The following is a 14,863-nucleotide window of genomic DNA, read 5'->3' on the forward strand; positions in this document are numbered from 1 at the left end:
AGACAGAATATTCTGCAGTCTCTCTGTTTTAACTCCAGAGCCCTGCAGAGCAGAGAGGAGTGGGGAGACAGAATATTCTGCAGTCTCTCTGTTTTAACTCCAGAGCCCTGCAGAGCAGAGAGGAGTGGGGAGACAGAATATTCTGCAGTCTCTCTGTTTTAACTCCAGAGCCCTGCAGAGCAGAGAGGAGTGGGGAGACAGAATATTCTGCAGTCAGCAGAGAGGAGCGGGGAGACAGAATATTCTGCAGTCTCTCTGTTTTAACTCCAGAACCCTGCAGAGCAGAGAGGAGTGGGGAGACAGAATATTCTGCAGTCTCTCTGTTATAACTCCAGAGCCCTGCAGAGCAGAGAGGAGCGGGGAGACAGAATATTCTGCAGTCTCTCTGTTTTAACTCCAGAACCCTGCAGAGCAGAGAGGAGCGGGGAGACAGAATATTCTGCAGTCTCTCTGTTTTAACTCCAGAACCCTGCAGAGCAGAGAGGAGCGGGGAGACAGAATATTCTGCAGTCTCTCTGTTTTAACTCCAGAGCCCTGCAGAGCAGAGAGGAGTGGGGAGACAGAATATTCTGTGGTCTCTCTGTTTTAACTCCAGAGCCCTGCAGAGCAGAGAGGAGTGGGGAGACAGAATATTCTGCAGTCTCTCTGTTTTAACTCCAGAGCCCTGCAGAGCAGAGAGGAGCGGGGAGCCAGAATATTCTGCGGTCTCTCTGTTTTAACTCCAGAGCCCTGCAGAACAGAGAGGAGCGGGGAGACAGAATATTCTGTGGTCTCTCTGTTTTAACTCCAGAGCCCTGCAGAGCAGAGAGGAGTGGGGAGACAGAATATTCTGCGGTCTCTCTGTTTTAACTCCAGAGCCCTGCAGAGCAGAGAGGAGCGGGGAGACAGAATATTCTGTGGTCTCTTCAGTACTTCATCCCCTCTGCCTCTCTCTTCAATGTCACAGTCCTTCAAGAGGCCGGGTGACCAGGCCGGCTGCGGGAAACACCAGAGGAATTCATTCTGTAAACTGATTCCCCTCTAGAAACCACAGAGGAGGTTTTAATGTGTTTGTCTGCAGGGGGGTGACTGACTGAACACAGGCCTCTTTGTGTGTGTCAGTAGTGTGGCTGGACCTGGGTCAGAACAACCCAATCCACATGTGTCCCCCTCACTCTACAGTACTTGGGTTGAATGGCGAGAACACGGTTACTGAGATTTACCGAGGGCTAAAATCAAATCAAATCAAATGTTATTTGTCACATGCGCCGAATACAACAGGTGTAGACCTTACCGTGAAATGCTTACTGACAAGCCCTTAACCAACAATGCAGTTCTCTCTATTTACCGCCCAAAACCACTCCATTTTCCCAGGATAAATAGCTGCGAGAAACCAGTAAATTATAATAAATAATTTATATGAACAGCATGACGTGAAATGGAACTGTTTAATGATATGCGTTGTCTAAATCTGGATTCTCTACGGCCTTCTCTCTGGTCACTGCATGATGACTCATCAACGCTCAGGCTGGGGACCGAGAGCCCATCTCAGTACGTAGATCTATCATCTCATGGTAACTTTTTGTTCTTGTGACAGGAGGGCCTACATTTGCTGCAGCATAGCCTACGCTACAGTAATATAATGACCGTGTCTAATTTACCCATCTCCATCTGGCTTTCAGGGGTCAGCTTATTTTTTATTTGTAAAGATGTTCTTTTTTTTGCAGCTGCAGTTTTAAAACCGTCCTATATAGTTGCTTTAGATCAGTGTACGAGAGAGCACACTCTCACTGTCTTTCACTCTCAACCAATTCCATTCAAATGGCATCTAAAATACAGAATCCTGTCCTAGATTGATATAGAAGCCCATATTTAGATGACCTAGCCTACGTCTTTCAGGAAATACATTTAGCCTTATATTTAGCTAATGAATGATGGGTGATGCATCATGAGCTTCTAACTTTTAGACTCGGTGTCTTGCGCTAAAACGCACACACCTGTGCTCCGCTGGCCTCTCTCCTTAAAAAAACGCTCCTTACTGTAGCTCTTGGAGTCCCATGCAGGAAAAACTAGACTAGCTTGCTGGACATCATTTTGTAGCATTTCTTAAACCAATAGACTATTCTAAGAGGGACGCAAAACTCTTGTTTGCTAAACGTTAAATACAGCAGCCAATAGAACTCACTGGTAGTCTGAAAGAAGAGCAGCCAGTAGAACTCACTGGTAGTCTGAAAGAAGAGCAGCCAATAGAACTCACTGGTAGTCTGAAAGAAGAGCAGCCAATAGAACTCACTGGTAGTCTGAAAGAAGAGCAGCCAATAGAACTCACTGGTAGTCTGAAAGAAGAATAGCCAATAGAACTCACTGGTAGTCTGAAAGAAGAACAGCCAATAGAACTCACTGGTAGTCTGAAAGAAGAGCAGCCAATAGAACTCACTGGTAGTCTGAAAGAAGAGCAGCCAGTAGAACTCACTGGTAGTCTGAAAGAAGAGCAGCCAGTAGAACTCACTGGTAGTCTGAGAGAAGAGCAGCCAGTAGAACTCACTGGTAGTCTGAGAGAAGAACAGCCAATAGAACTCACTGGTAGTCTGAAAGAAGAGCAGCCAATAGAACTCACTGGTAGTCTGAAAGAAGAGCAGCCAGTAGAACTCACTGGTAGTCTGAAAAAAGAGCAGCCAGTAGAACTCACTGGTAGTCTGAAAGAAGAACAGCCAGTAGAAGTCATTGGTAGTCTGAAAGAAGAACAGCCAATAGAACTCACTGGTAGTCTGAAAGAAGAGCAGCCAATAGAACTCACTGGTAGTCTGAAAGAAGAGCAGCCAGTATAACTCACTGGTAGTCTGAAAGAAGAGCAGCCAGTAGAACTCACTGGAAGTCTGAAAGAAGAGCAGCCAATAAAACTCACTGGTAGTCTGAAAGAAGAGCAGCCAATAGAACTCACTGGTAGTCTGAAAGAAGAGCAGCCAGTAGAACTCACTGGTAGTCTGAAAGAAGAGCAGCCAGTAGAACTCACTGGTAGTCTGAAAGAAGAACAGCCAATAGAACTCACTGGTAGTCTGACAGAAGAGCTGCCAATAGAACTCACTGGTAGTCTGAAAGAAGAGCAGCCAGTAGAACTCACTGGTAGTCTGACAGAAGAACAGCCAATAGAACTCACTGGTAGTCTGAAAGAAGAGCAGCCAATAGAACTCACTGGTAGTCTGAAAGAAGAATAGCCAATAGAACTCACTGGTAGTCTGAAAGAACAGCAGCCAATAGAACTCACTGGTAGTCTGAAAGAAGAGCAGCCAATAGAACTCACTGGTAGTCTGAAAGAAGAACAGCCAATAGAACTCACTGGTAGTCTGAAAGAAGAACAGCCAATAGAACTCACTGGTAGTCTGAAAGAAGAACAGCCAATAGAACTCACTGATAGTCTGAAAGAAGAGCAGCCAATAGAACTCACTGGTAGTCTGAAAGAAGAGCAGCCAATAGAACTCACTGGTAGTCTGAAAGAAGAGCAGCCAATAGAACTCACTGGTAGTCTGAAAGAAGAGCAGCCAATAGAACTCACTGGTAGTCTGACAGAAGAACAGCCAATAGAACTCACTGGTAGTCTGAAAGAAGAGCAGCCAATAGAACTCACTGGTAGTCTGAAAGAAGAGCAGCCAATAGAACTCACTGGTAGTCTGAAAGAACAGCAGCCAATAGAACTCACTGGTAGTCTGAAAGAAGAACAGCCAATAGAACTCACTGGTAGTCTGAAAGAAGAACAGCCAATAGAACTCACTGGTAGTCTGAAAGAAGAACAGCCAATAGAACTCACTGGTAGTCTGAAAGAAGAACAGCCAATAGAACTCACTGATAGTCTGAAAGAAGAGCAGCCAATAGAACTCACTGGTAGTCTGAAAGAAGAGCAGCCAATAGAACTCACTGGTAGTCTGAAAGAAGAGCAGCCAATAGAACTCACTGGTAGTCTGAAAGAAGAATAGCCAATAGAACTCACTGGTAGTCTGAAAGAAGAACAGCCAATAGAACTCACTGGTAGTCTGAAAGAAGAGCAGCCAATAGAACTCACTGGTAGTCTGAAAGAAGAGCAGCCAGTAGAACTCACTGGTAGTCTGAAAGAAGAGGAGCCAGTAGAACTCACTGGTAGTCTGAGAGAAGAGCAGCCAGTAGAACTCACTGGTAGTCTGAGAGAAGAACAGCCAATAGAACTCACTGGTAGTCTGAAAGAAGAGCAGCCAATAGAACTCACTGGTAGTCTGAAAGAAGAGCAGCCAATAGAACTCACTGGTAGTCTGAAAGAAGAATAGCCAATAGAACTCACTGGTAGTCTGAAAGAAGAGCAGCCAGTAGAACTCACTGGTAGTCTGAGAGAAGAGCAGCCAATAGAACTCACTGGTAGTCTGAGAGAAGAACAGCCAATAGAACTCACTGGTAGTCTGAAAGAAGAGCAGCCAATAGAACTCACTGGTAGTCTGAAAGAAGAGCAGCCAGTAGAACTCACTGGTAGTCTGAAAAAAGAGCAGCCAGTAGAACTCACTGGTAGTCTGAAAGAAGAACAGCCAGTAGAAGTCATTGGTAGTCTGAAAGAAGAACAGCCAATAGAACTCACTGGTAGTCTGAAAGAAGAGCAGACAATAGAACTCACTGGTAGTCTGAAAGAAGAGCAGCCAGTAGAACTCACTGGTAGTCTGAAAGAAGAGCAGCCAGTAGAACTCACTGGAAGTCTGAAAGAAGAGCAGCCAATAAAACTCACTGGTAGTCTGAAAGAAGAGCAGCCAATAGAACTCACTGGTAGTCTGAAAGAAGAGCAGCCAATAGAACTCACTGGTAGTCTGAAAGAAGAGCAGCCAATAGAACTCACTGGTAGTCTGAAAGAAGAGCAGCCAGTAGAACTCACTGGTAGTCTGAAAGAAGAGCAGCCAGTAGAACTCACTGGTAGTCTGAAAGAAGAACAGCCAATAGAACTCACTGGTAGTCTGAAAGAAGAGCAGCCAGTAGAACTCACTGGTAGTCTGACAGAAGAACAGCCAATAGAACTCACTGGTAGTCTGAAAGAAGAGCAGTCAATAGAACTCACTGGTAGTCTGAAAGAACAGCAGCCAATAGAACTCACTGGTAGTCTGAAAGAAGAGCAGCCAATAGAACTCACTGGTAGTCTGAAAGAAGAACAGCCAATAGAACTCACTGGTAGTCTGAAAGAAGAACAGCCAATAGAACTCACTGGTAGTCTGAAAGAAGAACAGCCAATAGAACTCACTGATAGTCTGAAAGAAGAGCAGCCAGTAGAACTCACTGGTAGTCTGAAAGAAGAACAGCCAATAGAACACACTGGTAGTCTGAAAGAAGAGCAGCCAGTAGAACTCACTGGTAGTCTGAAAGAAGAACAGCCAATAGAACTCACTGGTAGTCTGAAAGAAGAGCAGCCAGTAAAACTCACTGGTAGTCTGAAAGAAGAGCAGCCAATAGAACTCACTGGTAGTCTGAAAGAAGAGCAGCCAATAGAACTCACTGGTAGTCTGAAAGAAGAGCAGCCAATAGAACTCACTGGTAGTCTGAAAGAAGAATAGCCAATAGAACTCACTGGTAGTCTGAAAGAAGAACAGCCAATAGAACTCACTGGTAGTCTGAAAGAAGAGCAGCCAATAGAACTCACTGGTAGTCTGAAAGAAGAGCAGCCAGTAGAACTCACTGGTAGTCTGAAAGAAGAGCAGCCAGTAGAACTCACTGGTAGTCTGAAAGAAGAACAGCCAATAGAACTCACAGGAAGTCTGAAAGAAGTGCAGCCAGTATAACTCACTGGTAGTCTGAAAGAAGAGCAGCCAGTAGAACTCACTGGTAGTCTGAAAGAAGAACAGCCAATAGAACTCACTGGTAGTCTGAAAAAAGAGCAACCAATAGAACTCACTGGTAGTCTGAAAGAAGAGCAGCTAGTAGAACTCACTGGTAGTCTGACAGAAGAACAGCCAATAGAACTCACTGGTAGTCTGAAAGAAGAGCAGCCAATAGAACTCATGGTAGTCTGAAAGAAGAGCAGCCAATAGAACTCACTGGTAGTCTGAAAGCAGAACAGCCAATAGAACTCACTGGTAGTCTGAAAGAAGAACAGCCAATAGAACTCACTGGTAGTCTGAAAGAAGAGCAGCCAATAGAACTCACTGATAGTCTGAAAGAAGAGCAGCCAGTAGAACTCACTGATAGTCTGAAAGAAGAACAGCCAGTATAACTCACTGGTAGTCTGAAAGAAGAACAGCCAATAGAACTCACTGGTAGTCTGAAAGAAGAATAGCCAATAGAAGTCACTGGTAGTCTTAAAGAAGAACAGCCAATAGAACTCACTGGTAGTCTGAAAGAAGAGCAGCCAATAGAACTCACTGATAGTCTGAAAGAAGATCAGCCAGTAGAACTCACTGATAGTCTGAAAGAAGAACAGCCAATTGAACTCACTGGTAGTCTGAAAGAAGAGCAGCCAATAGAACTCACTGGTAGTCTGAAAGAAGAACAGCCAATAAAACTCACTGGTAGTCTGACAGAAGAACAGCCAATAGAACTCACTGGTAGTCTGAAAGAAGAGCAGCCAATAGAACTCACTGATAGTCTGAAAGAAGAGCAGCCAGTAGAACTCACTGATAGTCTGAAAGAAGAACAGCCAGTAGAACTCACTGGTAGTCTGAAAGAAGAACAGCCAATAGAACTCACTGGTAGTCTGAAAGAAGAATAGCCAATAGAAGTCACTGGTAGTCTGAAAAAAGAACAGCCAATAGAACTCACTGGTAGTCTGAAAGAAGAACAGCCAATAGAACTCACTGGTAGTCTGAAAGAACAGCAGCCAATAGAACTCACTGGTAGTCTGAAAGAAGAGCAGCCAATAGAAGTCACTGGTAGTCTGAAAGAAGAACAGCCAATAGAACTCACTGGTAGTCTGAAAGAAGAATAGCCAATAGAACTCACTGGTAGTCTGAAAGAAGAGCAGCCAGTAGAACTCACTGGTAGTCTGAGAGAAGAGCAGCCAATAGAACTCACTGGTAGTCTGAGAGAAGAACAGCCAATAGAACTCACTGGTAGTCTGAAAGAAGAGCAGCCAATAGAACTCACTGGTAGTCTGAAAGAAGAGCAGCCAGTAGAACTCACTGGTAGTCTGAAAAAAGAGCAGCCAGTAGAACTCACTGGTAGTCTGAAAGAAGAACAGCCAGTAGAAGTCATTGGTAGTCTGAAAGAAGAACAGCCAATAGAACTCACTGGTAGTCTGAAAGAAGAGCAGACAATAGAACTCACTGGTAGTCTGAAAGAAGAGCAGCCAGTAGAACTCACTGGTAGTCTGAAAGAAGAGCAGCCAGTAGAACTCACTGGAAGTCTGAAAGAAGAGCAGCCAATAAAACTCACTGGTAGTCTGAAAGAAGAGCAGCCAATAGAACTCACTGGTAGTCTGAAAGAAGAGCAGCCAATAGAACTCACTGGTAGTCTGAAAGAAGAGCAGCCAATAGAACTCACTGGTAGTCTGAAAGAAGAGCAGCCAGTAGAACTCACTGGTAGTCTGAAAGAAGAGCAGCCAGTAGAACTCACTGGTAGTCTGAAAGAAGAACAGCCAATAGAACTCACTGGTAGTCTGAAAGAAGAGCAGCCAATAGAACTCACTGGTAGTCTGAAAGAAGAGCAGCCAGTAGAACTCACTGGTAGTCTGACAGAAGAACAGCCAATAGAACTCACTGGTAGTCTGAAAGAAGAGCAGTCAATAGAACTCACTGGTAGTCTGAAAGAAGAATAGCCAATAGAACTCACTGGTAGTCTGAAAGAACAGCAGCCAATAGAACTCACTGGTAGTCTGAAAGAAGAGCAGCCAATAGAACTCACTGGTAGTCTGAAAGAAGAACAGCCAATAGAACTCACTGGTAGTCTGAAAGAAGAACAGCCAATAGAACTCACTGGTAGTCTGAAAGAAGAACAGCCAATAGAACTCACTGATAGTCTGAAAGAAGAGCAGCCAGTAGAACTCACTGGTAGTCTGAAAGAAGAACAGCCAATAGAACACACTGGTAGTCTGAAAGAAGAGCAGCCAGTAGAACTCACTGGTAGTCTGAAAGAAGAACAGCCAATAGAACTCACTGGTAGTCTGAAAGAAGAACAGCCAATAGAACTCACTGGTAGTCTGAAAGAAGAGCAGCTAGTAGAACTCACTGGTAGTCTGACAGAAGAACAGCCAATAGAACTCACTGGTAGTCTGAAAGAAGAGCAGCCAATAGAACTCATGGTAGTCTGAAAGAAGAGCAGCCAATAGAACTCACTGGTAGTCTGAAAGCAGAACAGCCAATAGAACTCACTGGTAGTCTGAAAGAAGAACAGCCAATAGAACTCACTGGTAGTCTGAAAGAAGAGCAGCCAATAGAACTCACTGATAGTCTGAAAGAAGAGCAGCCAGTAGAACTCACTGATAGTCTGAAAGAAGAACAGCCAGTATAACTCACTGGTAGTCTGAAAGAAGAACAGCCAATAGAACTCACTGGTAGTCTGAAAGAAGAATAGCCAATAGAAGTCACTGGTAGTCTTAAAGAAGAACAGCCAATAGAACTCACTGGTAGTCTGAAAGAAGAGCAGCCAATAGAACTCACTGATAGTCTGAAAGAAGATCAGCCAGTAGAACTCACTGATAGTCTGAAAGAAGAACAGCCAATTGAACTCACTGGTAGTCTGAAAGAAGAGCAGCCAATAGAACTCACTGGTAGTCTGAAAGAAGAACAGCCAATAAAACTCACTGGTAGTCTGACAGAAGAACAGCCAATAGAACTCACTGGTAGTCTGAAAGAAGAGCAGCCAATAGAACTCACTGATAGTCTGAAAGAAGAGCAGCCAGTAGAACTCACTGATAGTCTGAAAGAAGAACAGCCAGTAGAACTCACTGGTAGTCTGAAAGAAGAACAGCCAATAGAACTCACTGGTAGTCTGAAAGAAGAATAGCCAATAGAAGTCACTGGTAGTCTGAAAGAAGAACAGCCAATAGAACTCACTGGTAGTCTGAAAGAAGAACAGCCAATAGAACTCACTGGTAGTCTGAAAGAACAGCAGCCAATAGAACTCACTGGTAGTCTGAAAGAAGAGCAGCCAATAGAAGTCACTGGTAGTCTGAAAGAAGAACAGCCAATAGAACTCACTGGTAGTCTGAAAGAAGAATAGCCAATAGAACTCACTGGTAGTCTGAAAGAAGAGCAGCCAGTAGAACTCACTGGTAGTCTGAGAGAAGAGCAGCCAATAGAACTCACTGGTAGTCTGAGAGAAGAACAGCCAATAGAACTCACTGGTAGTCTGAAAGAAGAGCAGCCAATAGAACTCACTGGTAGTCTGAAAGAAGAGCAGCCAGTAGAACTCACTGGTAGTCTGAAAAAAGAGCAGCCAGTAGAACTCACTGGTAGTCTGAAAGAAGAACAGCCAGTAGAAGTCATTGGTAGTCTGAAAGAAGAACAGCCAATAGAACTCACTGGTAGTCTGAAAGAAGAGCAGACAATAGAACTCACTGGTAGTCTGAAAGAAGAGCAGCCAGTAGAACTCACTGGTAGTCTGAAAGAAGAGCAGCCAGTAGAACTCACTGGAAGTCTGAAAGAAGAGCAGCCAATAAAACTCACTGGTAGTCTGAAAGAAGAGCAGCCAATAGAACTCACTGGTAGTCTGAAAGAAGAGCAGCCAATAGAACTCACTGGTAGTCTGAAAGAAGAGCAGCCAATAGAACTCACTGGTAGTCTGAAAGAAGAGCAGCCAGTAGAACTCACTGGTAGTCTGAAAGAAGAGCAGCCAGTAGAACTCACTGGTAGTCTGAAAGAAGAACAGCCAATAGAACTCACTGGTAGTCTGAAAGAAGAGCAGCCAATAGAACTCACTGGTAGTCTGAAAGAAGAGCAGCCAGTAGAACTCACTGGTAGTCTGACAGAAGAACAGCCAATAGAACTCACTGGTAGTCTGAAAGAAGAGCAGTCAATAGAACTCACTGGTAGTCTGAAAGAAGAATAGCCAATAGAACTCACTGGTAGTCTGAAAGAACAGCAGCCAATAGAACTCACTGGTAGTCTGAAAGAAGAGCAGCCAATAGAACTCACTGGTAGTCTGAAAGAAGAACAGCCAATAGAACTCACTGGTAGTCTGAAAGAAGAACAGCCAATAGAACTCACTGGTAGTCTGAAAGAAGAACAGCCAATAGAACTCACTGATAGTCTGAAAGAAGAGCAGCCAGTAGAACTCACTGGTAGTCTGAAAGAAGAACAGCCAATAGAACACACTGGTAGTCTGAAAGAAGAGCAGCCAGTAGAACTCACTGGTAGTCTGAAAGAAGAACAGCCAATAGAACTCACTGGTAGTCTGAAAGAAGAGCAGCCAGTAGAACTCACTGGTAGTCTGAAAGAAGAGCAGCCAATAGAACTCACTGGTAGTCTGAAAGAAGAGCAGCCAATAGAACTCACTGGTAGTCTGAAAGAAGAGCAGCCAATAGAACTCACTGGTAGTCTGAAAGAAGAATAGCCAATAGAACTCACTGGTAGTCTGAAAGAAGAACAGCCAATAGAACTCACTGGTAGTCTGAAAGAAGAGCAGCCAATAGAACTCACTGGTAGTCTGAAAGAAGAGCAGCCAGTAGAACTCACTGGTAGTCTGAAAGAAGAGCAGCCAGTAGAACTCACTGGTAGTCTGAAAGAAGAACAGCCAATAGAACTCACAGGAAGTCTGAAAGAAGTGCAGCCAGTAGAACTCACTGGTAGTCTGAAAGAAGAGCAGCCAGTAGAACTCACTGGTAGTCTGAAAGAAGAACAGCCAATAGAACTCACTGGTAGTCTGAAAAAAGAGCAACCAATAGAACTCACTGGTAGTCTGAAAGAAGAGCAGCTAGTAGAACTCACTGGTAGTCTGACAGAAGAACAGCCAATAGAACTCACTGGTAGTCTGAAAGAAGAGCAGCCAATAGAACTCATGGTAGTCTGAAAGAAGAGCAGCCAATAGAACTCACTGGTAGTCTGAAAGCAGAACAGCCAATAGAACTCACTGGTAGTCTGAAAGAAGAACAGCCAATAGAACTCACTGGTAGTCTGAAAGAAGAGCAGCCAATAGAACTCACTGATAGTCTGAAAGAAGAGCAGCCAGTAGAACTCACTGATAGTCTGAAAGAAGAACAGCCAGTATAACTCACTGGTAGTCTGAAAGAAGAACAGCCAATAGAACTCACTGGTAGTCTGAAAGAAGAATAGCCAATAGAAGTCACTGGTAGTCTTAAAGAAGAACAGCCAATAGAACTCACTGGTAGTCTGAAAGAAGAGCAGCCAATAGAACTCACTGATAGTCTGAAAGAAGATCAGCCAGTAGAACTCACTGATAGTCTGAAAGAAGAACAGCCAATTGAACTCACTGGTAGTCTGAAAGAAGAGCAGCCAATAGAACTCACTGGTAGTCTGAAAGAAGAACAGCCAATAAAACTCACTGGTAGTCTGACAGAAGAACAGCCAATAGAACTCACTGGTAGTCTGAAAGAAGAGCAGCCAATAGAACTCACTGATAGTCTGAAAGAAGAGCAGCCAGTAGAACTCACTGATAGTCTGAAAGAAGAACAGCCAGTAGAACTCACTGGTAGTCTGAAAGAAGAACAGCCAATAGAACTCACTGGTAGTCTGAAAGAAGAATAGCCAATAGAAGTCACTGGTAGTCTGAAAGAAGAACAGCCAATAGAACTCACTGGTAGTCTGAAAGAAGAACAGCCAATAGAACTCACTGGTAGTCTGAAAGAACAGCAGCCAATAGAACTCACTGGTAGTCTGAAAGAAGAGCAGCCAATAGAAGTCACTGGTAGTCTGAAAGAAGAACAGCCAATAGAACTCACTGGTAGTCTGAAAGAAGAACAGCCAATAGAACTCACTGGTAGTCTGAAAGAAGAACAGCCAATAGAACTGACTGGTAGTCTGAAAGAAGAACAGCCAATAGAACTCACTGGTAGTCTGAAAGAAGAGCAGCCAGTAGAACTCACTGGTAGTCTGAAAGAAGAACAGCCAATAGAACTCACTGGTAGTCTGAAAGAAGAGCAGCCAGTAGAACTCACTGGTAGTCTGAAAGAAGAACAGCCAATAGAACTCACTGGTAGTCTGAAAGAAGAACAGCCAATAGAACTCACTGGTAGTCTGAAAGAAGAACAGCCAATAGAACTCACTGGTAGTCTGAAAGAAGAGCAGCCAGTAGAACTCACTGGTAGTCTGAGAGAAAAACAGCCAGTAGAACTCACTGGTAGTCTGAGAGAAGAACAGCCAATAGAACTCACTGGTAGTCTGAAAGAAGAGCAGCCAATAGAACTCACTGGTAGTCTGAAAGAAGAGCAGCCAGTAGAACTCACTGGTAGTCTGAAAGAAGAGCAGCCAATAGAACTCACTGGTAGTCTGAAAGAAGAGCAGCCAGTAGAACACACTGGTAGTCTGAAAGAAGAACAGCCAATAGAACTCACTGGTAGTCTGAAAGAAGAGCAGCCAGTAGAACTCACTGGTAGTCTGAAAGAAGAGCAGCCAATAGAACTCACTGGTAGTCTGAAAGAAGAACAGCCAGTAGAACTCACTGGTAGTCTGAGAGAAGAACAGCCAATAGAACTCACTGGTAGTCTGAAAGAAGAACAGCCAATAAAACTCACTGGTAGTCTGACAGAAGAACAGCCAATAGAACTCACTGGTAGTCTGAAAGAAGAGCAGCCAATAGAACTCACTGATAGTCTGAAAGAAGAGCAGCCAGTAGAACTCACTGATAGTCTGAAAGAAGAACAGCCAGTAGAACTCACTGGTAGTCTGAAAGAAGAACAGCCAATAGAACTCACTGGTAGTCTGAAAGAAGAATAGCCAATAGAAGTCACTGGTAGTCTGAAAGAAGAACAGCCAATAGAACTCACTGGTAGTCTGAAAGAAGAACAGCCAATAGAACTCACTGGTAGTCTGAAAGAACAGCAGCCAATAGAACTCACTGGTAGTCTGAAAGAAGAGCAGCCAATAGAAGTCACTGGTAGTCTGAAAGAAGAACAGCCAATAGAACTCACTGGTAGTCTGAAAGAAGAACAGCCAATAGAACTCACTGGTAGTCTGAAAGAAGAACAGCCAATAGAACTGACTGGTAGTCTGAAAGAAGAACAGCCAATAGAACTCACTGGTAGTCTGAAAGAAGAGCAGCCAGTAGAACTCACTGGTAGTCTGAAAGAAGAACAGCCAATAGAACTCACTGGTAGTCTGAAAGAAGAGCAGCCAGTAGAACTCACTGGTAGTCTGAAAGAAGAACAGCCAATAGAACTCACTGGTAGTCTGAAAGAAGAACAGCCAATAGAACTCACTGGTAGTCTGAAAGAAGAACAGCCAATAGAACTCACTGGTAGTCTGAAAGAAGAGCAGCCAGTAGAACTCACTGGTAGTCTGAGAGAAAAACAGCCAGTAGAACTCACTGGTAGTCTGAGAGAAGAACAGCCAATAGAACTCACTGGTAGTCTGAAAGAAGAGCAGCCAATAGAACTCACTGGTAGTCTGAAAGAAGAGCAGCCAGTAGAACTCACTGGTAGTCTGAAAGAAGAGCAGCCAATAGAACTCACTGGTAGTCTGAAAGAAGAGCAGCCAGTAGAACACACTGGTAGTCTGAAAGAAGAACAGCCAATAGAACTCACTGGTAGTCTGAAAGAAGAGCAGCCAGTAGAACTCACTGGTAGTCTGAAAGAAGAGCAGCCAATAGAACTCACTGGTAGTCTGAAAGAAGAACAGCCAGTAGAACTCACTGGTAGTCTGAGAGAAGAACAGCCAATAGAACTCACTGGTAGTCTGAAAGAAGAGCAGCCAATAGAACTCACTGGTAGTCTGAAAGAAGAGCAGCCAGTAGAACTCACTGGTAGTCTGAAAGAAGAGCAGCCAGTAGAACTCACTGGTAGTCTGAAAGAAGAGCAGCCAATAGAACTCACTGATAGTCTGAAAGAAGAGCAACCAATAGAACTCACTGGTAGTCTGAAAGAAGAGCAGCCAGTAGAACTCACTGGTAGTCTGAAAGAAGAGCAGCCAGTAGAACTCACTGGTAGTCTGAAAGAAGAGCAGCCAATAGAACTCACTGGTAGTCTGAAAGAAGAACAGCCAATAGAACTCACTGGTAGTCTGAAAGAAGAACAGCCAATAGAACTCACTGGTAGTCTGAAAGAAGAGCAGCCAATAGAACTCACTGGTAGTCTGAAAGAAGAGCAGCCAATAGAACTCACTGGTAGTCTGACAGAAGAACAGCCAATAGAACTCACTGGTAGTCTGAAAGAAGAACAGCCAATAGAACTCACTGGTAGTCTGAAAGAAGAACAGCCAATAGAACTCACTGGTAGTCTGAAAGAAGAACAGCCAATAGAACTCACTGGTAGTCTGAAAGAAGAACAGCCAATAGAACTCACTGGTAGTCTGAAAGAAGAACAGCCAATAGAACTCACTGGTAGTCTGAAAGAAGAACAGCCAATAGAACTCACTGGTAGTCTGAAAGAAGAGCAGCCAATAGAACTCACTGGTAGTCTGAAAGAAGAGCAGCCAGTAGAACTCACTGGTAGTCTGAAAGAAGAGCAGCCAATAGAACTCACTGGTAGTCTGACAGAAGAGTGAACGTGTGATGGCGGTAGGCTGTAGTAGGTATTTATTCAGACCTATAACCAACCATTCATTCTTCGTGAAGAGAAGTGAAAGCCTTCTGCAGCTCATTCTAGTCCTGCATTATTCCAGGATGTGATTAGAATGATGAAGATAAGGACAATGAAACGTCATTTAACCGTTGAAATCGAGGAAGGAATGAGGCAACACTAGAGAGAGAAAGAGGCTAATAACATTAGGGGAAATATTATGAAAGGTATGTATGAATCAGCCTACTAATTATACAAATAGGCCCTATTATATTTAAAATG

General features: G+C 43.9%; 2 protein-coding genes across 3 annotated transcripts in view; both read right to left on the reverse strand.

The window, feature by feature from the left end:
- The window catches only part of LOC139570881 (protein sidekick-2-like), a 524,727-nt gene that overhangs the window by 286,815 nt on the left and 223,049 nt on the right, over nt 1-14,863 (reverse strand). The window lies entirely within an intron of this gene.
- Nucleotides 1-14,863, reverse strand: part of LOC139570861 (protein sidekick-2-like) — a 71,457-nt gene that overhangs the window by 35,062 nt on the left and 21,532 nt on the right. The window lies entirely within an intron of this gene.

This window comes from Salvelinus alpinus, chromosome 1, assembly GCF_045679555.1.
Source record: "Salvelinus alpinus chromosome 1, SLU_Salpinus.1, whole genome shotgun sequence".
NCBI lineage: Eukaryota > Metazoa > Chordata > Actinopteri > Salmoniformes > Salmonidae > Salvelinus > Salvelinus alpinus.